Genomic DNA, 25,832 nt, shown 5'->3' with positions numbered 1-25,832 from the left:
GGTAAAGATTGGAGGATGCATATGAATAGCCAGTGGTGGGTTCGGAAAGCAATAAAATTTCAAATAAGAATATATCGAGAACGGTAAGAAAATGAAACACAATGCACATTACTAAGATCATTGTAATATAATAATATTGCGATTAAAGATAACTTTTTTCCATAGTTTAGTGTCCCTTTAAGGCTATACCAACATTACAGTGTTATCACCAATGTACATTAAAAAACGATTAAACATGCCAGCAAACGTTTTAAAACACATTTTTATAAGAGTATGTATCTCTATTAATAAGCCTGATACCAGTCGCTATCGCTGCATTTAAGGCTTTACTTACATTACTTCGGTATCAGCAGTATTTTCTTAGTCAATTCCATTCCTAGAAAAATATTTTACTGCACATACCTTATCTGCAGGAAAACCTGCACGCCATTCCCCCTCTGAAGTACCTCACTCCTCAGAATGTGTGAGAACAGCAAATGGATCTCAGTTACGTCTGCTAAGATCATAGAAAAACGCAGGCAGATTCTTCTTCCAAATACTGCCTGAGATAAACAGCACACTCCGGTGCCATTTAAAAATAACAAACTTTTGATTGAAGAATAAACTAAGTATAAATCGCCACAGACTCTCACGACCTCCTATCTATGTTGAGGCTTGCAAGAGAATGACTGAATATGGCAGTTAGGGGAGGAGCTATATAGCAGCTTTGCTGTGGGTGGACTCTTGCAACTTCCTGTTGGGAAGGAGAATATATTCCATAAGTAATGGATGATCCGTGGACTGGATACACTTAACAAGAGAAATAAATTTTGGGAAAATATAAACTTACCAAAGATAACGCAAGAGGCCTTAAAACAAGTCAATCAAGTAATTTCACTAGAAGAAATCATAAAAGCTAAAGATAAAATTAAATTGGTTAAAGCGCCAGGGCCGGATGCATTAACAGCAGAATTCTATAAGATAAGTAAAACCGATATTGCAGAAACACTAGAAAGATTATACAATATATATTTTGTGAAAAATACAATGCAGTCACGTTATTTTACAGATTCAATAATATCTTTATCCATAAAAAAGGTAAGGATATAGAGGATATGGGGTCATATAGACCCATATCCTTGTTAAAATGTAGATTATAAGATACTTATGGCGATTATGGCAGATATATTTAAAAAAGTAATCGGGACACTGATAGACCAGGACCATACTGGATTTATGGCTGGAAGAAACCCTGTTAGGAATATGCGAAAGGTTCTCCTCACATTAGATTATTGCTATGGCGTAGTGGAGAGAGATAGAAAATGTAAAAATGATTTAGCACTGATAACTATCGATGCAGAGAAAGCATTTGACTCGATCATTTGGGATCACATGAATACAGCTTTGTTAAAATTTGGGTTCTCTGGGAATATTATTGGACTAATCAATTTAATATATAATAAAACTAGATCTCAGCTGTTGGTAAACGATGAACAATCTAAATATATATTACTCCAAAGAGGTACACGGCAGGGATGCCCCTTTTTCTCCCCTTTTGTTCAACATTGCGCTAGAACCGTTAGCTGTATACTTAAGGAAAGAAATTAAAGGGATCGATTTAGGTGGGAAAAAGGTGGTTACATAATTATATGCATATATATTATGTTATTTCTTAGTGGTACAAGTAGTAGTATACCGAAAGTTCTAAAAATCATTGCCTGCTACAGTAAATTCTCTGGATATAAAATAAACCCAACAAAATCAGAGATCTTATGGATACATAAGACACCTTATAGTTGTACTAAACATCCATTCCAAGAGAGGATATATATATATATATATATATATATATATATATATACTTTCTAGGAATAAAGCTTGGAACAATCCCAAATGAATGGTATAAGCTAAATTATGCTGAAATATTTAAAAATTTAGATAAGGAATTTAATAAATGGAATATGTATTTTCCCGCTCTCTCTGCTAGGGTTATGATAATTAAGACTATTATTTTTCCACATATCCTATTTCTTTTACAAAACTTACCCATCTTTATACCAAATCAAGATATTTGTAGATATAATAGGGTCTGTGCACAGTTCATATGGGACAAAACGAAACCCCAACTAGCGATAGACTAACCCAACTCCGAGCATATGGGGGATTCTCCTTAGCAAACATTAGATACTATAATTGGGTAACCATGGTTAAATTTGCAGTAGATTGGTTGACAGAAGGCCAATATACAACTTATTATGAAAGCAAATCAGATCTAATTATACCCTTTAACTTAAAAGAACTACATACCCATATATACAATTAGCTAGTAATGTTAGAGCAATAGGAGTACATTTGCAAATATTATTTTGGCCTGGCAGAGATATTGTAATGCAATAGGGGTAGATTATAGAAGCTCACACTTTTTGCCAATAAGAGGAATACCCAATTTTATACCTGGCTTACATAATCCAATCTTTAGTGATTGGAATAGGAGAGGATTAAATACTTTTGCACAATTAATAAATGAGGACAAATCAGCTATTTGGATTTTTGAAGAATTAGCTATAGATTATCAACTCCCCTCAAAATCTTTCTTCGCATATCTACAAAGTAGGAGTTACATCTAATAAATAGTGCAGATAAAAGGATGGGACTGGAATATGAACGACATAGAAGCGGGAATAAACATATATAGAATAGGGAAGCACTATCGCATTTTGGTACAAATTACTATTAAGTTAACCAAAGAGGGTCAGGAATATGTGAATAAGTTGAAAAGGGGACTTGATAAATACTTTCCAGATTTAACCCCACAGGATATATTGAAAAGCGTCACACTAGTGGAAAAGGCCACAACAATAATTAGTTGGAGGGAGTCGCAACTGAAAGTGATTAACAAATACTACTACACACCAGATAGAATAAATAAGTGGACCCAGAACAACCAAAAAGGTAGATGTTATAAATGTAATGCGGCTAAGGAGGATATATTGCATTGCCAGTGGGACTGTCCAAAAATTGGACAGTACTTGAGTAAGGTAAACTTTTGGTTGAAAAACATAACCAAACGTAGATTTGAGCTCATTCCATATTATATATTTCTTTTACTCTCCAGACCTACATGGGATGGAGATAAACAGTTAATTAATATGGCCATTTTGGCAGCACGCAATCTGATATTCAGAGAATGGAAATCTACAGATTTAACCCCACAGGATATATTGAAAAGCGTCACACTAGTGGAAAAGGCCACAACAATAATTAGTTGGAGGGAGTCGTAACTGAAAGTGATTAACAAATACTACTACACACCAGATAGAATGAGGATGGAGATCAACAGTTAATTAATATGGCCATTTTGGCAGCACGCAATCTGATATTCAGAGAATGGAAATCTACAAGGGCCCCAAGTATCGCAGAGTTTGTTGAGAGCATGAAACTGCAAATGACACTAGAAATGCAAGATAATAAACTATTGCAAGAAAAATACCTCAGATTATATTTTCGTAAATGGTTAAAATGTATTCTAACCTGGCCTCTTACAATTCAGATCCAATTTATAGCCCCTTTACAGAAGTTGACAGTATTTTCGCTCCTTTTATCAGGAGAATTTCCGCAACAGTGGAGGGAAAACAAGAAAGGGAGTGGGGGATAAGTACAATTAACAATTGGAGTGTTTTTGAGAGACTTCTGGGGGGGGGGGGGGTCGTCAGGGGAGAGGAGTTTCTCTTCTTTTCTTTCCTCCTCTTTTTTTTTTTTTTTTTTTTAAGGTGGAGCTGCGTCTCCAAGAAAGTGATAATAAGAATTGGAGCTGTGACTCCATAACTTATGTTTATAGCGGTAGACATTCAGGAAAATTCAAATATGTATGAAGAATAAGATATTGCACTGACTGAGTTATGTTCAGAAATTAAATTTTCCCTTTCTTTTTGTACGGGTATGTTTGGATTTGGAGCTGCATCTCCATGAAAACCATAGAATGAACTGGAGCTGTGTCTCCACAATTTATGTTTATTTTGTTGTTTATTCTTTCTTTTTTGTTTTCTTTTGTATGTATAGATTGAAAATTTGAAAAATAAATATAAAAAAAGAAAAGAAATATCCTCAAGAGGTATAGTAGTACGTTTAGCAAGCATAGAGATAGCACAACCCACCTTTGGAATGGAGCACCACAAATCCAGTTAAGAGTCCGGGAACAACTTTTTTTTTTTAAAAAGTAGACGAGGGGGAAAAGGAAGATCCAATTCTTTCCCATTCGTTGTTAAAAACGTTCGCCATTTTAACCGACACAGGAAAAGTCAAATGAACTTTCCTGTCTTCGTAAACTCTGTCTAATTTAGGTATCGTAGGTTCTTCAGGCAGCGCAGGCCTCTGGAACCTCTAACGTAGACAGAACCTCCTTTTAAAAAAAAAATGCAAGTGCTAAATTTTAAATCTAAAAGGACGGTTTCTCCGCAGCAGGAGGCTTAGACGTCAAGGACTCCGAACCCGAATGTTCACCCTCTGAAGCTACAGAGGTTAACTCATCATTGGATAACTGGGACATAATAGCTAAATCCGATAAATATTTAGATGACTCCGGGTCAGGAGAGCTATGTTTAACCCTTCTCTTGCGTTTGTTACTGCGCGGAAAAGTCCACAGGAAGAAGGCCCCCTCCGGATTGAGGATTAGATGCTACGTGGAACTGCATGTGGAGTGGATAATGTAGCAAGGGTAGTAATCTCACAAGATGCCGAGTCCTGAGAGGGAGACAGCTCAGAGAGACTAATAGCATTAGCAGGCTTGTCTCCCTTCTTAGACTTTATAATGGTGTTAAGGCATGTGGAACATAATTGAGTGGGGCAGAAAACCACAGCCTCCTTACAATATAAACAGCTATGATTTAGTACAGAAGAAGTACCTTCTAACATGTCAGAGTCCTCCATAGCTCAGGTTATACCCACAGAAGGACAGAAATAAAAACTTTTTTTTTATACTCCCAATGGCTGGGTCACTAACCACCTCCTAGACCCAGACAGGTAACAGAGGAAACACTCTCCTCAGGTTCAAGTCTCAGCCGGAATGGAGAAAATGAACATACACCACATGCTATGAAAAGTACAGCAAGTTAATAGGAGCTGTGCAACACTTTCAAACACGAAAGTGAAACCTTATTACAACAAAAGAACAATGGCACTACTCTGGCTTTTCCCCTGTTTAATAATATATATATATATAGGAGTATTATATAAATGATCTCCCTTCTGTGGAGAGGAAATGGTGCTAGTATATAAAATAGTAATATGAACACAAAGAGGGATGACACTATGAAGCGAAGTGCCCCAACTCACGAAGTATGCACATGTAGCACTCTAGGCCCTGACTCATGGGCTGTATATTTCCAAAAGGGTTTTAAAATACTGTATAACTTTTAGTAACATCATATTAAAATAAAGGTAACACAGAACTTTAAAAACTACACAAACACTGGTTATTGTGGTTTATAAAGAAATAACCTCAGGGGGATAATGGCGTCAGTGATTCTGGCCTGTTTGGTCACTCTATTAAGTTATTTCCCTTTGTAATAGCAAGGTTTATAGATTAGCTAGGTCAATGATTCACTAGTCCTCCATGAAATGATCTTTGATACATAAAATTGTTACATAATATTGTGAAATAGGAGACCAATCAGCGATGTGTGGGATGTTGCTTAAAACTGTAATTCCTTTATTGACTAGCGTAATCTGCACACCATATTTAATTAACCGCTTGTGCTATTAATGTACTTGGAAGTCCTTATTTGTGTTTCAATTCAACTATATACATGGAGTATAAGGTAGTGAAATGCAGCTAAGTTATACGTTATAGCCTGTACTTTGTCAGAGTCAGTCATAAGTATTATAAATTCGGTCTATTGCTTTCTGACAACGTCTGATAAATTACCAAGTCATGCTGCATGCCTGGTGAGTTCAGTCCTGTATGACTAACTATAACGTTGAACATCTAAATGTAATAATGGTCTAGTTGAATAACTTGTCTTCTGCCCCTATAAATCTGAACCGTATGATAAAATATGGGTTCTTTTATTCTGTAGCGATGCTTATATTGGGAAACAGTTGAAATTAGTTTCAAGTAGAATCTCTGATTTGCATACTAGTAAGTGCAACATATGCAGTGAATAATAATTAAATAGCCATTAGTTATTAATTGCAGCAATAAAAATTGAAGCGTGTACGCTATCTAAATCTACTACTCTGTAGATTGCTTTTGTATTATATTAAACCCCATCCGTTTAGTTACCACATTAACACTTATAAGCGGTGGATTATACTCTTATGTGACTCTGTTACTCATGAATATGTATGTAAAGAGTTTTAAAGCCACCCAGATCTCTATTCCCGCTTTGAGTATAACTCCGTAATGGAAAGTTGATTCATTAAATTTTGTAATAATGTTACCAATATAGATATAATTTAACTTGGTTTCGAGTGGAACTTTAACAGTAACTTGATGTGTGCACTATCTAAGTCTGGCACAACCCACACTATACATTGTGTTTAACTATAGCGGTAATCGTTAGAGCAAAAATACTATAAGCCAGTGTCTGGCAAGTTAAAAATTGATGAGAGCCCAAACGCTCTCTGCTGTCCCCTGACGCGTTCCTGTTTGTTCCAGCCAAAAACACAGAGTCTATTAGCCCAGGAAAAAAAATCACACAAAGCAGCATGTAAATAATTAAAACTGATTAATTAACCCCAACTGTTCAATAAACCCCCCTCAGAGGATATTAACACTGGATCCTATAAAGGAGCCACACTGTGACCCTGTTATAGCATTTTATGTGTAAAAAAACTGAAAGATCTTACCTCCAGGATCCATGCTGTGGAACAAAACCAGCCTCTCAAGTGTGACAGTCTTAAAACAGCGCTCCTGACATGGACTTGAGTGAGATAAAGCAGGCAGTGAAACTCGTCAACACTGATTGCTTAGGAGCTGTTAGCAGTAGACTGGATGGTTTCCCAGAAAAACTTTCCCTGCACCTCCAGACTCTAACTTTCATCAATACTCTCACTGAGAGGTTGACATGACTACTTAAAACTCCAGTCCTATCTCGAAGGGCAGATACCCTTTTTTCAGGACTCTCCGAATCTTCTGACACTTCTCTGCCACCTCCTATCGTGACGAAAGGCAAATAATGACTGGGGTAATGAGGAAGTGGGAGGGATATTTAAGTCTTTGGCTAGGGTGTCTGACTCCTCCAGGTGGCCAGGTGTTGTATTTCCCAACAGTAAGGAATGAAGCCGTGGACTCTCCCTATCTTAGGAAGGAAACCTCATACTGCAATATTCCCAAACATCTAGGTAAGTTTCCCACATTACAGCTTGGAATAGATGTATACACACAATACCTTTACATGAATCACTATACCCCTTTAAAACCTTCTTATTATTATGCGTCTCAATTTACAAAAGGTTATACTGCGTTAGGTCTGGTAATATCTTCATATCTTCTCCTCCTTATAGGATCAAGTTAATAAAAACAGTCCTACCTAGACATGTATTGCAACATGGACAATGTCCATACTGTAATTTTCTGTACTAGAAATATCTAAGAGATACCCTTTTGATTCTGAATAAGAGTATATTAATATTATTACCCCATTGTGACAGTATGGTGTATTTTAATACTGGTGCATTCCTCAGTCAATATTTTTGTAATTATATAACAAAATGTTCCCTACATTAAAGGGACAGTCTAGGCCAAAATAAACTTTCATGATTCAGATAGAGCATGTAATTTTAAACAATTTTCCAATTTACTTTTATCACCAATTTTGCTTTGTTCTCTTGGTATTCTTAGTTGAAAGCTTAACCTAGGAGATTCATATGCTAATTTCTTAGACCTTGAAGCCCACCTCTTTCAGATTGCATTTTAACAGTTTTTCACCACTAGAGGGTGTTAGTTCACATATTTCATATAGATAACACTGTGCCCGTGCACGAGAAGTTATCTGGGAGCAGGCACTGATTGGCTAGACTGCAAGTCTGTCAAAAGAACTGAAAAAAGGGGCAGTTTGCAGAGGCTTAGATAAAAGATAATTACAGAGGCTATAAGTATATTATTATAACTGTGTTGGTTATGCAAAACTGGGAAATGGGTAATAAAGGTATTATCTATCTTTTAAAACAATAACAATTCTGGTGTAGACTGTCCCTTTAATCCAGACAACAGTCCAAGTGGCTTGATATATGAGCTTCAAAGAAAATCTCTCCTGCAGCATTCATATAAAAGGCTTGATAATATTCCCTAGTATTCATTATAGAAATCACATAACTGTTATTCTTCATGTTATTCTGGAGTTTTAATGACAATACGCAGGTTTCTTGTATAATATGCATAGGATATCCTAAAGATCTGTCATCCTGTATAACTTGTGTAATATGCATAGGATATCCTAACGATCTGTCATCCTGTATAAGTTGTGTAATATGCATAGGATATCCTAAAGATCTGTCATCCTGTATAACAAATATTAACTACTTGATAGATTTGTCCAGACTTCACTTTGTAAATCATATTACAATTTAACCTGTTTAATACTCCCAAAGTATTGAAAATGAATTGCAAACTTGATAGCCTAAATAAGTGCGTGTCTCCATATTTATTTTACAGGGGCACATTTACTCTAAAAGGAGAATTTACTAGTTTTAGTTGGTTTTTGTTTGTTGTTTAGTTTTGTTGTGTTTAATATATTAAAACAACAGCAATGTGTACAATGTGTTCTGTAGGTGACAGTTACCGAACTCATAGTAGAACTTAGAAGATACTATACCAGCATAGATTACCTATTACTAACACTTATCTAAATGTGTCTTATCTACTTCTTTGCACACTGTATGTAGTGATACTCTGCCATGTGTGGCGCAATGACATGCAAGTTGTATACATTGTTGCTTATAAAAAAAAGTTTAAAAAAAAGAAAGAAAAAAAGGAGACATCATCAAGCAGGGGTCCTGTTAAAGCGACAGGAAACCAACATTTTATTTCATGATTTGGATAGCACATACAATTTTAAACAACTTTACAATTTACTTCTATAATTAAATTTGCTTCATTAGCTTGTTATCCTTTGCTGAATGAACAGCATTGCACTACTGGCAGCTAGCTGAAAACATCTAGTTAGCCAATCACAAGAGACAAATGTGTGCAGGCATCTTTTTCAACAAGGGATACCAAGAGAATAAGGCACATCTGAAAATAGAAGCAAATTTAAGTGTCTTAAAATGACATGCTCTCTCTCATTGTTTCTTAATCGCGGTTCTCAAGTACCCCCAACAGGTCAGGTTTTCATAATAGCTGAATCAGTGCACAGGTGAAATAATCAGCTTATGGGTGAAAGCAGGTTAGTAACCGTGGTGTTATTGATCAGTGCATTGCTGGCTCATAGGAACTCCACGTGCATGAGCACAGTTATCTATATTACTAGAATCCAGTAAAAACAGGCCTCAACATAAGGTGAGTGGTAGTTGTAGTCCGAATAGGAAATGTGGAGGCGTCCGTGACAATCTGGATAAGCTGTCAGCGTTCAAACAGTTCAGCGTTCAAACGTGTTGCAAGGACGCTCAGTGACGTTTTCTGTCAGTTACATCCCACTAAGATCAGCCGGGAACTTTTTGAACTGTTTGAACGCTGACAGCTTATCAAGATTGTCACGGACGCCGCCACATTTCCTATTCGGACTACAACTACCACTCATCTTATGTTGAGGCCTGTTTTTACTGGATTCTAGTAAGTTGCATTACTAGTGTGTGTCATCCCCTATCTATTAAAGTTATACCTTGAGTCGGAGGTGCGCTGTCTTCTTTTTGTTGCAGTTCTTTTGGCTATCTTTCCAGTGGACAAGAAACCCATCGTTTGCTGTTCAGCTGCACTCCGTTGAGATTTTCTACCCATCTTCTGTTCAAACTCAACTTGTAGCTTGAGTTTATTATCCTGTTTCTAAAATACTCCAGGATACACGTTGCCCGGTAATGTAGCGCAGTTCTATTGTCTTTTTTTACAGTTATCTATATGACACACATGAACTTACACCCAATAGTGGTGAAAAACTGTCAAAATGCCCTGAGAGAAGAAGTGGCCTTCAAGGGCTTAGAAATTAACATATGAACCTCATAGGTTTAGCTTTCAACTAAGAATAACAAGAGAACAAAGCAAAATTGGTGATAAAAGTAAATTGGAAAATTGTTTAAAATTACATGCCCTATCTGAATCATGAAAGTTTATTTTGGACTAGACTGTCCCTTTAACGAAATTCCCTAGATTCACAAAGGAAGGATTTAACACTTTAGTCACATCACTTGTAACTGGACTCTATAACGGGTACACTGAAAAATTTTAAGGGCAAAAAGTATTAATATGCCACTAAAAGGCAGACAGGTTAATAGAATTATCATTGTAAGTTAAATGCCTGGTTTTGACTCACATATAGGTGCTTTAGTATATTTAGTCACATCAAGTGAGGTATAAAAGGTTTGCAATGAATATATTGTTTGGATATTTGCACTTTCTTTGATAACTGTACTGTACTGTTTAGTACAGATATGGTCAAAACTTAAAAGAGGTATATATTAATTTGTTAGGGGTAGGGCCTTAATTGGCTTAATGAGCATATTTTTTGGCTGCCAGTAATGTCATTAAGTGGTTATTGTTTAAATATAATGTATATGGAAAAAACATTTTTATCTACACCACATTTTTAACCCCTTAACGACCAAGAACGTACGCCACACGTCCTCAAAAAAAATACACTTAATGACCGAGGACGTGTGGCGTAAAGCAGCTGGAAAGCAGCTGGAAGCGATCCTGCTCGCTTCCAGTTGATTTCCGGTTATTGCAGTGATGCCTCGATATTGAGGCATCCTGCAATAACCTTTTTTAGCAATCCGGTGCAGAGAGAGCCACTCTGTGGCCCTCTCTGCACCGGACATCACCGGCTAAATTCGTTGGTGGGTGGGAGCCGGTTCGGGAGGCGGGTGGCGGCCATCGATGGCCTTGATGATGTGTAGGGGGGCGGGATCGTGGGCGGGGGTGATCGGAGGCGCGCACAGGCGCGCGCGCACGGGAGGGCGGGGGCGGGCGCGTGCACGGGGAGGGAGCGGGTGGGAACAGCTACACTACAGAAAAAAAGGTTGTATTAAAAGTTAAAAAGTTAATAAAAAAATAGTATTTATATATATAAAATACATTAATCAGGGGGTGGGGGATTGGTCTGTGGGGGTGGGGGGAAGCTACACTACAGAAAAATAACATAATTAAAAAAAAAAATAATTTTTCTTGCAAACTGGGTACTGGCAGACAGCTGCCAGTACCCAAGATGGCCCCCAATAAGGCAGAGGGGGGGGGGGGGTTAGAGAGCTGTTTTGGGGGGGATCAGGGAGCTTGGGGGTTAAGGGGGGATCCTACAAAGTAGCATATGTAAATATGCTAAAAAATTAAAAAAAAAAAAAAAAAAAAAAAAAAAAACTTTTATTTTAGTACTGGCAGACTTTCTGCCAGTACTTAAGATGGCGGGGACAATTGTGGGGTGGGGGAGGGAAGGGAGCTGTTTGGGAGGGATCAGGGGGTCTGATGTGTCAGGTGGGAGTCTGATCTCTACACTAAAGCTAAAATTAACCCTGCAAGCTCCCTACAAACTACCTAATTAACCCCTTCACTGCTAGCCATAATACATGTGTGATGCGCAGCAGCACTTAGCGGCCTTCTAATTACCAAAATGCAACGCCAAAGTCATATATGCCTGTTATTTCTGAACAAAGGGGATCCCAGAGAACCATTTACAACCATTTGTGCCATAATTGCACATGCTGTTTGTAAATAATTTTAGTGAGAAACCTAAAATTGTGAAAAATTTAGCGTTTTTTTTAATTTGATTGCATTTGGCGGTGAAATGGTGGCATGAAATATACCAAAATGGGCCTAGATCAATACTTGGGGTTGTCTACTACACTACACTGAAGCTAAAATTAACCCTAGAAGCTCCCTACATGCTCCCTAATTAACCCCTTCACTGCTGGGCATAATACACGTGTGGTGCGCAGTCGCATTTAGCAGCCTTCTAATTAGTAAAAAGCAAAACCAAAGCCATATATGTCTGCTATTTATGAACAAAGGGGATCCCAGAGAAGCATTTACAACCATGTATGCTATAATTGCATAAGTTTTTTGTAAATAATTTCAGTGAGAAACCTAAAGTTTGTGAAAAAAATTGTGAAAAAGTGAACAATTTTTTTTTATTTGATCGCATTTGGCGGTGAAATGGTGGCATGAAATATACCAAAATGGGCCTAGATCAATACTTTGGGATGTCTTCTAAAAAAAAATATATACATGTCAATGGATATTCAGGGATTCCTGAAAGATATCAGTGTCCCAATATAACTATCGCTAATTCTGAAAAAAAGTGGTTTGGAAATAGCAAAGTGCTACTTGTATTTATGGCCCTATAACTTGCAAAAAAAGCAAAGAACATGTAAACATTGGGTATTTCTAAACTCAGGACAAAATTTAGAAACTATTTAGCTTTTTTTTTTTTGGTGGTTGTAGATGTATAACAGATTTTGGGGGTCAAAGTTAGATAAAGTGTGTTTTTTTCCATTTTTTCCTCATATTTTATAAATTTTTTTTATAGTAAATTATAAGATATGATGAAAAACATAATTTATGCTTACCTGATAAATTTATTTCTCTTGTAGTGTATCCAGTCCACGGATCATCCATTACTTATGGGATATTAACTCCTCCCCAACAGGAAGTGCAAGAGGATTCACCCAGCAGAGCTGCTATATAGCTCCTCCCCTAACTGCCATTACCAGTCATTCGACCGAAAACATGCAGAGAAAGGAAAACCATAGGGTGCAGTGGTGACTGTAGTTTAATGGAAAAATTACCTGCCTTAAAGTGACAGGGCGGGCCGTGGACTGGATACACTACAAGAGAAATAAATTTATCAGGTAAGCATAAATTATGTTTTCTCTTGTTAAGTGTATCCAGTCCACGGATCATCCATTACTTATGGGATACCAATACCAAAGCTAAAGTACACGGATGACGGGAGGGACAGGCAGGCTCTTTATACGGAAGGAACCACTGCCTGAAGAACCTTTCTCCCAAAAACAGCCTCCAAAGAAGCAAAAGTGTCAAATTTGTAAAATTTGGAAAAAGTATGAAGAGAAGACCAAGTTGCAGCCTTGCAAATCTGTTCAACAGAAGCCTCATTCTTAAAGGCCCAAGTGGAAGCCACAACTCTAGTAGAATGTGCTGTAATTCTTTCAGGAGGCTGCTGTCCAGCAGTCTCATAGGCTAACCGTATTATGCTACGAAGCCAAAAGGAGAGAGAGGTAGCCGAAGCTTTTTGACCTCTCCTCTGACCAGAATAAACGACAAACAGGGAAGACGTTTGTCGAAAATCCTTAGTTGCCTGTAGATAAAATTTCAGGGCACGGACTACATCTAGATTGTGTAGCAGACGTTCCTTTTTCGAAGAAGGATTAGGACACAAGATGGAACCACAATCTCTTGATTGATATTCCTGTTAGTGACCACCTTAGGTAGGAACCCAGGTTTAGTACGCAGAACTACCTTGTCTGAATGAAAAATCAGATAAGGAGAATCACAATGTAAGGCAGATAACTCAGAGACTCTTCGAGCCGAGGAAATCGCCATTGAAAACAGAACTTTCCAAGATAACAACTTGATATCAATGGAATGAAGGGGTTCAAACGGAACCCCCTGTAAAACATTAAGAACTAAGTTCAAACTCCATGGTGGAGCAACAGTTTTAAACACAGGCTTGATCCTAGCTAAAGCCTGACAAAAAGCTTGAACGTCCGGAACTTCTGACAGACGTTTGTGTAAAGGAATGGACAGAGCTGAAATCTGTCCCTTTAAGGAACTAGCGGATAAACCCTTTTCTAAACCTTCTTGTAGAAAAGACAATATCCTCGGAATCCTAACCTTACTCCATGAGTAACTCTTGGATTCGCACCAATATAAGTATTTGCCCCATATCTTATGGTAAATCTTTCTGGTAACAGGCTTCCTAGCCTGTATTAAGGTATCAATAACTGACTCAGAAAAACCACGTTTTGATAAAATCAAGCGTTCAATTTCCAAGCAGTCAGCTTCAGAGAAATTAGATTTTGATGTTTGAAGGGACCCTGGATCAGAAGGTCCTGTTTCAGAGGTAGCGACCAAGGTGGACAGGATGACATGTCCACTAGATCTGCATACCAAGTCCTGCGTGGCCATGCAGGCGCTATTAGAATCACTGATGCTCTTTCCTGTTTGATTCTGGCAATCAATCGAGGAAGCATCGGGAAGGGTGGAAACACATAAGCCATCCCGAAGGTCCAAGGTGCTGTCAAAGCATCTATCAGAACCGCTCCCGGATCCCTGGATCTGGACCCGTAACGAGGAAGCTTGGCGTTCTGTCGAGACGCCATGAGATCTATCTCTGGTTTGCCCCAACGTCGAAGTATTTGGGCAAAGACCTCCGGATGAAGTTCCCACTCCCCCGGATGAAAAGTCTGACGACTTAAGAAATCCGCCTCCCAGTTCTCCACTCCCGGGATGTGGATTGCTGACAGGTGGCAAGAGTGAGACTCTGCCCAGCGAATTATCTTTGATACTTCCATCATTGCTAGGGAGCTTCTTGTCCCTCCCTGATGGTTGATGTAAGCTACAGTCATGATGTTGTCCGACTGAAACCTGATGAACCCCCGAGTTGTTAACTGGGGCCAAGCCAGAAGGGCATTGAGAACTGCTCTCAATTCCAGAATGTTTATTGGTAGGAGACTCTCCTCCTGATTCCATTGTCCCTGAGCCTTCAGAGAATTCCAGACAGCGCCCCAACCTAGTAGGCTGGCGTCTGTTGTTACAATTGTCCAGTCCGGCCTGCTGAATGGCATCCCCCTGGACAGATGTGGCCGAGAAAGCCACCATAGAAGAGAATTTCTGGTCTCTTGATCCAGATTCAGAGTAGGGGACAAGTCTGAGTAATCCCCATTCCACTGACTTAGCATGCACAATTGCAGCGGTCTGAGATGTAGGCGTGCAAAGGGTACTATGTCCATTGCTGCTACCATTAAGCCGATCACCTCCATGCATTGAGCTACTGACGGGTGTTGAATGGAATGAAGGACACGGCATGCATTTTGAAGCTTTGTTAACCTGTCTTCTGTCAGGTAAATCTTCATTTCTACAGAATCTATAAGAGTCCCCAAGAAGGGAACTCTTGTGAGTGGAAAGAGAGAACTCTTCTTTTCGTTCACCTTCCATCCATGCGACCTAGAAATGCCAGTACTAACTCTGTATGAGACTTGGCAGTTTGAAAGCTTGAAGCTTGTATCAGAATGTCGTCTAGGTACGGAGCTACCGCAATTCCTCGCGGTCTTAGTACCGCCAGAAGAGCACCCAGAACCTTTGTGAAGATTCTCGGAGCCGTAGCCAATCCGAATGGAAGAGCTACAAACTGGTAATGCCTGTCTAGAAAGGCAAACCTTAGATACCGGTAATGATCTTTGTGAATCGGTATGTGAAGGTAAGCATCCTTTAAATCCACTGTGGTCATGTACTGACCCTTTTGGATCATGGGTAAAATTGTCCGAATAGTCTCCATTTTGAACGATGGAACTCTTAGGAATTTGTTTAGGATCTTTAAATCCAGGATTGGCCTGAAAGTTCCCTCTTTTTTGGGAACCACAAACAGATTTGAGTAAAACCCTTGTCCCTGTTCCGACCGTGGAACTGGATGGATTACTCCCATTAATAAAAGCTCTTGTACACAGCGTAGAAACGCCTCTTTCTTTATTTGGTTTGTTGACAACCTTGACAGATGAAATCTCTCTCTTGGGGGAGAGTATTTGAAGTCCAGAAGGTATCCCTGAGATATTATCTCTAGCGCCCAGGGATCCTGGACATCTCTTGCCCAAGCCTGGGCGAAGAGAGAAAGTCTGCCCCCCACTAGATCCGTTCCCGGATCGGGGGCCCTCAATTCATGCTGTTTTAGGGGCACCAGCAGGTTTCCTGGCCTGCTTGCCCTTGTTACAGGACTGGTTAGGTCTCCAGCCTTGTCTGTAGCGAGCAACAGATCCTTCTTGTTTTGGAGCAGAGGAAGTTGATGCTGCACCTGCTTTGAAATTCCGAAAGGAATGAAAATTAGATTGTCTAGCCTTAGGTTTGGCTCTGTCTTGAGGCAGGGCATGGCCTTTACCTCCTGTAATGTCAGCGATAATTTCTTTCAATCCGGGCCCGAATAAGGTCTGCCCTTTGAAAGGTATATTAAGAAATTTAGACTTAGAAGTAACGTCAGCTGACCAGGATTTTAGCCACAGTGCTCTGCGCGCCTGAATGGCGAATCCGGAATTCTTAGCCGTAAGCTTAGTTAAATGTACTACGGCATCTGAAATAAATGAGTTAGCTAACTTAAGAGCTTTAAGCCTGTGTGTAATCTCATCTAATGGAGCTGATTCAAGTGTCCCTTCCAGAGACTCAAACCAAAATGCTGCTGCAGCCGTGACAGGCGCAATGCATGTAAGGGGTTGCAATATAAAACCTTGTAGAACAAACATTTTCTTAAGGTAATCCTCTAACTTTTTATCCATTGGATCTGAAAAGGCACAGCTATCCTCCACCGGGATAGTGGTACGCTTAGCTAAAGTAGAAACTGCTCCCTCCACCTTAGGGATCGTTTGCCATAAGTCCCGTGTGGTGGTGTCTATTGGAAACATCTTTCTAAATATCGGAGGGGGTGAGAACGGCACACCGGGTCTATCCCACTCCTTAGTAACAATTTCAGTAAGTCTCTTAGGTATAGGAAAAACGTCAGTACTCTACGGTACCGCAAAATATTTATCCAACCTACACATTTTTTCTGGTATTGCAACTGTGTTACAATCATTCAGAGCCGCTAACACCTCCCCTAGTAATACACGGAGGTTTTCCAGCTTAAATTTAAAATTTGAAATATCTGAATCCAATCTGTTTGGATCAGAACCGTCAGCCGCAGAATGAAGCTCTCCGTCCTCATGTTCTGCAAGTTGTGACGCAGTATCTGACATGGCCCTAACATTATCAGCGCACTCTGTTCTCACCCCAGAGTGATCACGCTTACCTCTTAGTTCTGGTAATTTAGCCAAAACTTCAGTCATAACAGTAGCCATATCCTGTAATGTGATTTGTAATGGCCGCCCAGATGTACTCGGCGCCACAATATCACGCCCCCCCCCCGAGCGGGAGATGCAGGTACTGACACGTGAGGCGAGTTAGTCGGCATAACTCTCCCCTCGTTGTTTGGTGAAATGTGTTCAATTTGTACAGATTGACTTTTATTAAAGTAGCATCAATACAGTTAGTACATAAATTTCTATTGGGCTCCACTTTGGCATTAGCACATATAGCACAGATGTCTTCCTCTGAATCAGACATGTTTAACACACTAGCAAATAAACTAGCAACTTGGAAATACTTTTCAAGTAATTTACTATAATATGAAAACGTACTGTGCCTATAAGAAGCACAGAAAGAGTTATGACAGTTGAAAGTTAATAAACTGAAAGGTTATAGCATCAAATCTTTGTAAAAAACACAATTTTAGCAAAGGCTTGTTCCCATTAGCGAAGGATAACTAACCCTGATAGCAGAAAAAAAGGTTACAGAAATAAACGTTTTTTATCACAGTCAACTACAATCTCACAGCTCTGCTGTGAATGATTACCTCCCTCAAAACAAGTTTTGAAGACCCCTGAGTTCTGTAGAGATGAACCGGATCATGCAGGAAATACAATGAGCTTCTGACTGAATTTTTTTAACCTCCCCCTCACACACAACAGTGAGAGAGATCAGTAAACTGTCATAAATTAAATAAACCAACTGCCAAGTGGAAAAAATAATACCCAAAACATTTTATTCACCCAGTACCTCAGAAAATGAAACGATTTTACATGCCAGCAAAAAACGTTTAACATAAATTAAGTGTTATTAAAGAGCCTGTTGCCAGTCCCTGCAAATTAGGCTAAAGTCTTATGCACACAGTATAATTCCAGTGAAGTGCCATTCCCCAGAATACTGAAGTGTAAAATATACATACATGACAGCCTGATACCAGATGCTGCTACTGCATTTAAGGCTGAGTTTACATTATATCGGTATGGCAGAATTTTCTCATCAATTCCATTGTCAGAAAATAATAAGCTGCTACATACCTCTTTGCAGATTAATCTGCCCGCTGTCCCCTGATCTGAAGTTTACCTCTCCTCAGATGGCCGAGAAACAGCAATATGATCTTAACTACGCCGGCTAAAATCATAGTAAAAACTCAGGTAGATTCTTCTTCAAATTCTACCAGAGAAGGAATAACACACTCCGGTGCTATTATAAAATAACAAACTTTTGATTGAAGGTATAAAACTAAATATAATCACCATAGTCCTCTCACACATCCTATCTAGTCGTTGGGTGCAAGAGAATGACTGGTAATGGCAGTTAGGGGAGGAGCTATATAGCAGCTCTGCTGGGTGAATCCTCTTGCACTTCCTGTTGGGGAGGAGTTAATATCCCATAAGTAATGGATGATCCGTGGACTGGATACACTTAACAAGAGAAATAATGGTATATTTTGAAAGTCCATTTAATGGCGAGAAAAACGGTATATAATATGTGTGGGTACATTAAATGAGTAAGGGGAAAATTACAGCTAAACACAAACACCGCAGAAATGTAAAAATAGCCTTGGTCCTAAACGGGACAGAAAATGGAAAAGTGCTGTGGTCATTAAGGGGTTAAAATGGGATGTGAGAATTGAATTTGGAACTGCTAACAACAAAATGTGATGGTAGATTGAAGTGGGTAAATGGATTGTGTATTTTTTTATTATTATTATTTTTTACTATCCGGCAATAACTCTATTACACCTACTGAAGATAAGCGTTAGACTCAATAGAGCTGCTTAGTTGAAGCCAGTCTTGACTTTTTCGTGTATTTTAACATAGTTTTGACCGATGGTAATCTCATAGGAGGGAACTTGCTTACATGTAATAGATATGGAAATAGGTTATATTACTATATTAATATTATATCCACTGGAGCTAGGTAAAAGAGACAAGGGGGAATGCTAATTGTAGACGTAAAACTCACAGAAGGGAGCTAGTTAGATGGGCAAAGAGTTATAGGGTATATAACTAGGTTTTTGCTTGTTTTGTCTTGTTTCATCCAGTTGCAGTTGGGTCCGGGGTGGTGATGCACTTGGTTATGGGTAAACTTAAAGGGCCATAATACCCAAATGTTTAAACACTTGAAAGTGATGCAGCATAGCTGTAAAAAGCTGACTAGAAAATATCTCCTGAACATCTCTATGTAAAAAAGAAAGATATTTTACCTCAAAAGTTCCTCAGTAGCCACCTCCCATTGTAAAGGATTTCTAAGCAGCATTTTAGTGTGTCTGTCCTGGGACATCTGAAGGGATGAGCATCGTGCACTCTCATCTTATTTCACCAATCAGGTAAAGGAAGTTTACAATGAAATCTCATGAGAGTCAAGTCAAATCTCATGAGATCACAGTAAAAGTTCATGACCTCAGCACTGCTGATGCTGATTGGCTGCTGTTTATTTCTTAATTTTTTTTAATTTTTTTTACCTGCAGCTGGGAGCAGTTGAGTATAACTTTTTTACACAGAACTTACTCTGCTGAGCTGAGGAGATTGTGAGGTAAAATATCTTCCTTTTTTACATAGAAATGCTCAGGTGATATTTTCCTGTCAGCTTTTTACAGTTATACTGCATCAGTTTCAAGTGATTTAGCATATGAGTATTATGTCCCTTTAAGATTCTTGAATATATTGTGTTGACAACTGTATTATTAAGAACTTGTTTTTTAGAGGCATAGTCATATTGCCTCTTGGTACTTTTAAGCTATGTAAAGAAACTTGCACAAAAGTGGAAGAATATTTTTTACTTTTTTCAAATAAAAAATGTAATTGAAAAAAAAAAGAAAAGAAAGTTGTTAGGTAATGCTGAATGTCAAAATGTTAGATGGCAGATCACCCAAAAGGTATCAGCAGAGGGACTATATCTTTGTTTTTTTTACACATTGCTGTGTTGTTCTTTGTCACCCAGGATGCATGGGCTGCAAACTTGGACCCTTTACCTAAAGGTGTGATCAAAGGGGTATCAAGAGAGTTGGTGCTCTGCCCTGTTGCTGCAAAATTCTGGAGCAGAAGGCCACAAGAGGGACCCTTTGTATGAGTATAGTTGACCAGCATGTCCAGGTGCTTGCAAACTACCTCTGGAACTACAGTTTCCAGTCTCTTTGGTCTTCAGTTTAGGCAGCAATTGGCTGTATCTTCAGTATTCTAGCCTCTTGCACCTTGCCATTGTTTCCATAGGTTCAACATATCCACTTCACAACTTTAGTAACACAGCAATAGATGTGCTTGGAAAGTTAATAGAAGTGGGGACTACTGTTAATGCTCGTCTACAGTGTTCTAGAGCAGGGGTCAGCAACCTTGGGACCCCAGATGTTGTGGAACTACATTTCCCATGATGCTCAGACAGGCTAAAGAGTGTCTCAGCATCATGGGAAATGTAGTTCCAAAACATATGGGGGCCCAAGGTTGCTGACCCCTGTTCTAGAGCATGATGGTCATGCAAGAAGAATGGACAGGAGGGATAAGGGAATAACTGGCAAAAAAAACAAAAAACTTTATTGTATGTGATAAGGGAGCACTCAACTAAAGTGGCCATCTTTATATACAGCCTGCTCTGCCACCCCCATCAACATTACTATAAAGAACAAGTATCCATTACTGCTCACCTACAATCTCCTCAGCAGAATTAAAGGAGCATATATATTTGCCCAAAATAGATATGCAAGTGGTTTACAATTTGGTGGGTATTCAAGAGGGAGATGAGGGAAAGACTGTCTTATAATCTCTTTATGGGCACTCCAAATAGCTCATTATGCCCTTTGAGTTTAAAGTGAATGTAAATTTTGATGATAAAGTGCCCGTTTTTTAAACATTCGATTAAAAAACAGAATTTATGTTTACCTGATAAATTTCTTTCTCCAACGGTGTGTCCGGTCCACGGCGTCATCCTTACTTGTGGGATATTCTCTTCCCCAACAGGAAATGGCAAAGAGCCCAGCAAAGCTGGTCACATGATCCCTCCTAGGCTCCGCCTACCCCAGTCATTCGACCGACGTTAAGGAGGAATATTTGCATAGGAGAAACCATATGGTACCGTGGTGACTGTAGTTAAAGAAAATAAAATATCAGACCTGATTAAAAAAACCAGGGCGGGCCGTGGACCGGACACACCGTTGGAGAAAGAAATTTATCAGGTAAACATAAATTCTGTTTTCTCCAACATAGGTGTGTCCGGTCCACGGCGTCATCCTTACTTGTGGGAACCAATACCAAAGCTTTAGGACACGGATGAAGGGAGGGAGCAAATCAGGTCACCTAAATGGAAGGCACCACGGCTTGCAAAACCTTTCTCCCAAAAATAGCCTCAGAAGAAGCAAAAGTATCAAACTTGTAAAATTTGGTAAAAGTGTGCAGTGAAGACCAAGTCGCTGCCCTACATATCTGATCAACAGAAGCCTCGTTCTTGAAGGCCCATGTGGAAGCCACAGCCCTAGTGGAATGAGCTGTGATTCTTTCGGGAGGCTGCCGTCCGGCAGTCTCGTAAGCCAATCTGATGATGCTTTTAATCCAAAAAGAGAGAGAGGTAGAAGTTGCTTTTTGACCTCTCCTTTTACCTGAATAAACAACAAACAAGGAAGATGTTTGTCTAAAATCCTTTGTAGCATCTAAATAGAATTTTAGAGCGCGAACAACATCCAAATTGTGCAACAAACGTTCCTTCTTTGAAACTGGTTTTGGACACAGAGAAGGTACGATAATCTCCTGGTTAATGTTTTTGTTAGAAACAACTTTTGGAAGAAAACCAGGTTTAGTACGTAAAACCACCTTATCTGCATGGAACACCAGATAAGGAGGAGAACACTGCAGAGCAGATAATTCTGAGACTCTTCTAGCAGAAGAAATCGCAACTAAAAACAAAACTTTCCAAGATAATAACTTAATATCAACGGAATGTAAGGGTTCAAACGGAACCCCCTGAAGAACTGAAAGAACTAAATTGAGACTCCAAGGAGGAGTCAAAGGTTTGTAAACAGGCTTGATTCTAACCAGAGCCTGAACAAAGGCTTGAACATCTGGCACAGCTGCCAGCTTTTTGTGAAGTAATACCGACAAGGCAGAAATCTGTCCCTTCAGGGAACTTGCAGATAATCCTTTTTCCAATCCTTCTTGAAGGAAGGATAGAATCCTAGGAATCTTAACCTTGTCCCAAGGGAATCCTTTAGATTCACACCAACAGATATATTTTTTCCAAATTTTGTGGTAAATCTTTCTAGTCACAGGCTTTCTGGCCTGAACAAGAGTATCGATAACAGAATCTGAGAATCCTCGCTTCGATAAAATCAAGCGTTCAATCTCCAAGCAGTCAGCTGGAGTGAAACCAGATTCGGATGTTCGAACGGACCCTGAACAAGAAGGTCTCGTCTCAAAGGTAGCTTCCAAGGTGGAGCCGATGACATATTCACCAGATCTGCATACCAAGTCCTGCGTGGCCACGCAGGAGCTATCAAGATCACCGACGCCCTCTCCTGCTTGATCCTGGCTATCAGCCTGGGGATGAGAGGAAATGGCGGGAACACATAAGCTAGTTTGAAGGTCCAAGGTGCTACTAGTGCATCCACTAGAGCCGCCTTGGGATCCCTGGATCTGGCCCCGTAGCAAGGAACTTTGAAGTTCTGACGAGAGGCCATCAGATCCATGTCTGGAATGCCCCACAGGTGAGTGACTTGGGCAAAGATTTCCGGATGGAGTTCCCACTCCCCCGGATGCAATGTCTGCCGACTCAGAAAATCCGCTTCCCAATTTTCCACTCCTGGGATGTGGATAGCAGACAGGTGGCAGGAGTGAGACTCCGCCCAAAGAATAATTTTGGTTACTTCTTCCATCGCTAGGGAACTCCTTGTTCCCCCCTGATGGTTGATGTACGCAACAGTCGTCATGTTGTCTGATTGAAACCGTATGAACCTGGTCCTCGCAAGCTGGGGCCAGGCCTGGAGAGCATTGAATATCGCTCTCAGTTCCAGAATATTTATCGGTAGAAGAGATTCTTCCCGAGACCAAAGACCCTGAGCTTTCAGGGATCCCCAGACCGCGCCCCAGCCTATCAGACTGGCGTCGGTCGTGACAATGACCCACTCTGGTCTGTGGAACATCATCCCTTGAGACAGATTGTCCAGGGACAGCCACCAACGGAGTGAGTCTCTGGTTCTCTGATTTACTTGTATCTTCGGAGACAAGTCTGTATAGTCCCCATTCCACTGACTGAGCATGCACAGTTGTAATGGTCTTAGATGAATGCGCGCAAAAGGAACTATGTCCATCGCCGCCACCATCAACCCGATCACTTCCATGCACTGAGCTATGGAAGGAAGAGGAACGGAATGAAGTATCCGACAAGAGTCCAGAAGCTTTGTTTTTCTGGCCTCTGTTAGAAAGATCCTCATTTCTAAGGAGTCTATAATTGTTCCCAAGAAGGGAACCCTTGTTGACGGGGATAGAGAACTCTTTTCCACGTTCACTTTCCAGCCGTGAGATCTGAGAAAGGCCAGGACAATGTCCGTGTGAGCCTTTGCTTGAGGAAGGGACGACGCTTGAATCAGAATGTCGTCCAGGTAAGGTACTACTGCAATGCCCCTTGGTCTTAGCACCGCTAGAAGGGACCCTAGTACCTTTGTGAAAATCCTTGGAGCCGTGGCTAATCCGAAAGGAAGCGCCACGAACTGGTAATGTTTGTCCAGGAATGCAAACCTTAGGAACCGAAGATGTTCCTTGTGGATAGGAATATGTAGATACGCATCCTTTAAATCCACCGTGGTCATGAATTGACCTTCCTGGATGGAAGGGAGGATAGTTCGAATGGTTTCCATCTTGAACGATGGGACCTTGAGAAATTTGTTTAAGATCTTGAGATCTAGGATTGGTCTGAACGTTCCCTCTTTTTTGGGAACTATGAACAGATTGGAGTAGAACCCCATCCCTTGTTCTCTTAATGGAACAGGATGAATCACTCCCATTTTTAACAGGTCTTCTACACAATGCAAGAACGCCTGTCTTTTTATGTGGTCTGAAGACAACTGCGACCTGTGGAACCTCCCCCTTGGGGGAAGTCCCTTGAATTCCAGAAGATAACCCTGGGAGACTATTTCTAGCGCCCAAGGATCCAGAACATCTCTTGCCCAAGCCTGAGCGAAGAGAGAGAGTCTGCCCCCCACCAGATCCGGTCCCGGATCGGGGGCCAATATTTCATGCTGTCTTGGTAGCAGTGGCAGGTTTCTTGGCCTGCTTTCCCTTGTTCCAGCCTTGCATTGGTCTCCAAGCTGGCTTTGCCGATATTATTATATCAAAATACCCAGATAAAATGATTCCTCAAGGCTAAATATGTGTTAATAATCAATCGATTTAGCCCAGAAAAAGTCTACAGTTTAAATAAGCCCTTGTGAAGCCCTTATTTACAATCGTAATAAACATGGCTTACCGGATCCCATAGGGAAAATGACAGCTTCCAGCATTACATCGTCTTGTTAGAATGTGTCATACCTCAAGCAGCAAGGGACTGCAAACTGTTCCCCCAACTGAAGTTAATTGCTCTCAACAGTCCTGTGTGGAACAGCCATGGATTTTAGTTACGGTTGCTAAAATCATTTTCCTCATACAAACAGAATTCTTCATCTCTTTTCTGTTTCTGAGTAAATAGTACGTACCAGCACTATTTGAAAATAACAAACTCTTGATTGAATAATGAAAAACTACAGTTAAACACTAAAAAACTCTAAGCCATCTCCGTGGAGATGTTGCCTGTACAACGGCAAAGAGAATGACTGGGGTAGGCGGAGCCTAGGAGGGATCATGTGACCAGCTTTGCTGGGCTCTTTGCCATTTCCTGTTGGGGAAGAGAATATCCCACAAGTAAGGATGACGCCGTGGACCGGACACACCTATGTTGGAGAAACAGGGGTACTTTAATTCATCAAAATTTACATTTCACTCGTGTTGTGAAAATACTTAACTTTTAATCTTGACAGCCGCTGCATCGCTTCCTCCGCCCATGGCAAAGCCTCTTCCTGGGTCTAAAATGAGGAATCTGGCTTCCACCAATCACAGCGTTTAATCAGACACTGATTCCCCCAGAGGGGAAGTCGTGATTAGAGGATAACCGATCCATCATTTCTGACGTAGGAAGAGGCTTGCGACGACTGGGGGAAGCTGCAGCGGCTGTCAAGATTAAAAGGCAAGTATTTTCACAACACAAGTGAAATGTAAATTTTGATGAATTAAAGTGCCCCTGTTTTTAATAAAAAAACAGGGGCACTTTATCATCAAAATTTACATTCATTTTAATGCAACTGGAACCTATAAGTATATATGTATACAGCATATTTCAGGATCTTTTGCATACCTTAACAGCAACATCTCTAGATGACATATTATGTGAAATTCCTTCACAAAGGCATCCAGGTCCAAATCTAAAGCTGAAAGTAATTTTGTACTTGAAATGCTTAAGCATGGTTGTTATGAAGAGCAGGGCATTTTTTACCTTTAAATCTAGAAGCTGATGGTGATTTTGATAATATGCATTTACAATTTAATTTTACTTCCAGATCCTTGGGACATGATAAAGTCAAGTTTATATCTTAATCAGTTTCCTTTAAAAAAGAAATGTATACAAGGAAGATGTA

General features: G+C 39.9%; 1 protein-coding gene across 2 annotated transcripts in view; it reads right to left on the bottom strand.

Moving 5' to 3' along the window:
* MARCHF5 (membrane associated ring-CH-type finger 5) overlaps window positions 1–25,832 on the bottom strand; it is a 438,857-nt gene that overhangs the window by 127,312 nt on the left and 285,713 nt on the right. The gene's annotated exons all lie outside the window — the stretch shown is intronic.

The sequence above is a fragment of the Bombina bombina genome, chromosome 9, assembly GCF_027579735.1.
Source record: "Bombina bombina isolate aBomBom1 chromosome 9, aBomBom1.pri, whole genome shotgun sequence".
Taxonomy (NCBI): Eukaryota; Metazoa; Chordata; class Amphibia; order Anura; family Bombinatoridae; genus Bombina; species Bombina bombina.
This window is presented reverse-complemented; position numbering and strand designations above follow the sequence as displayed.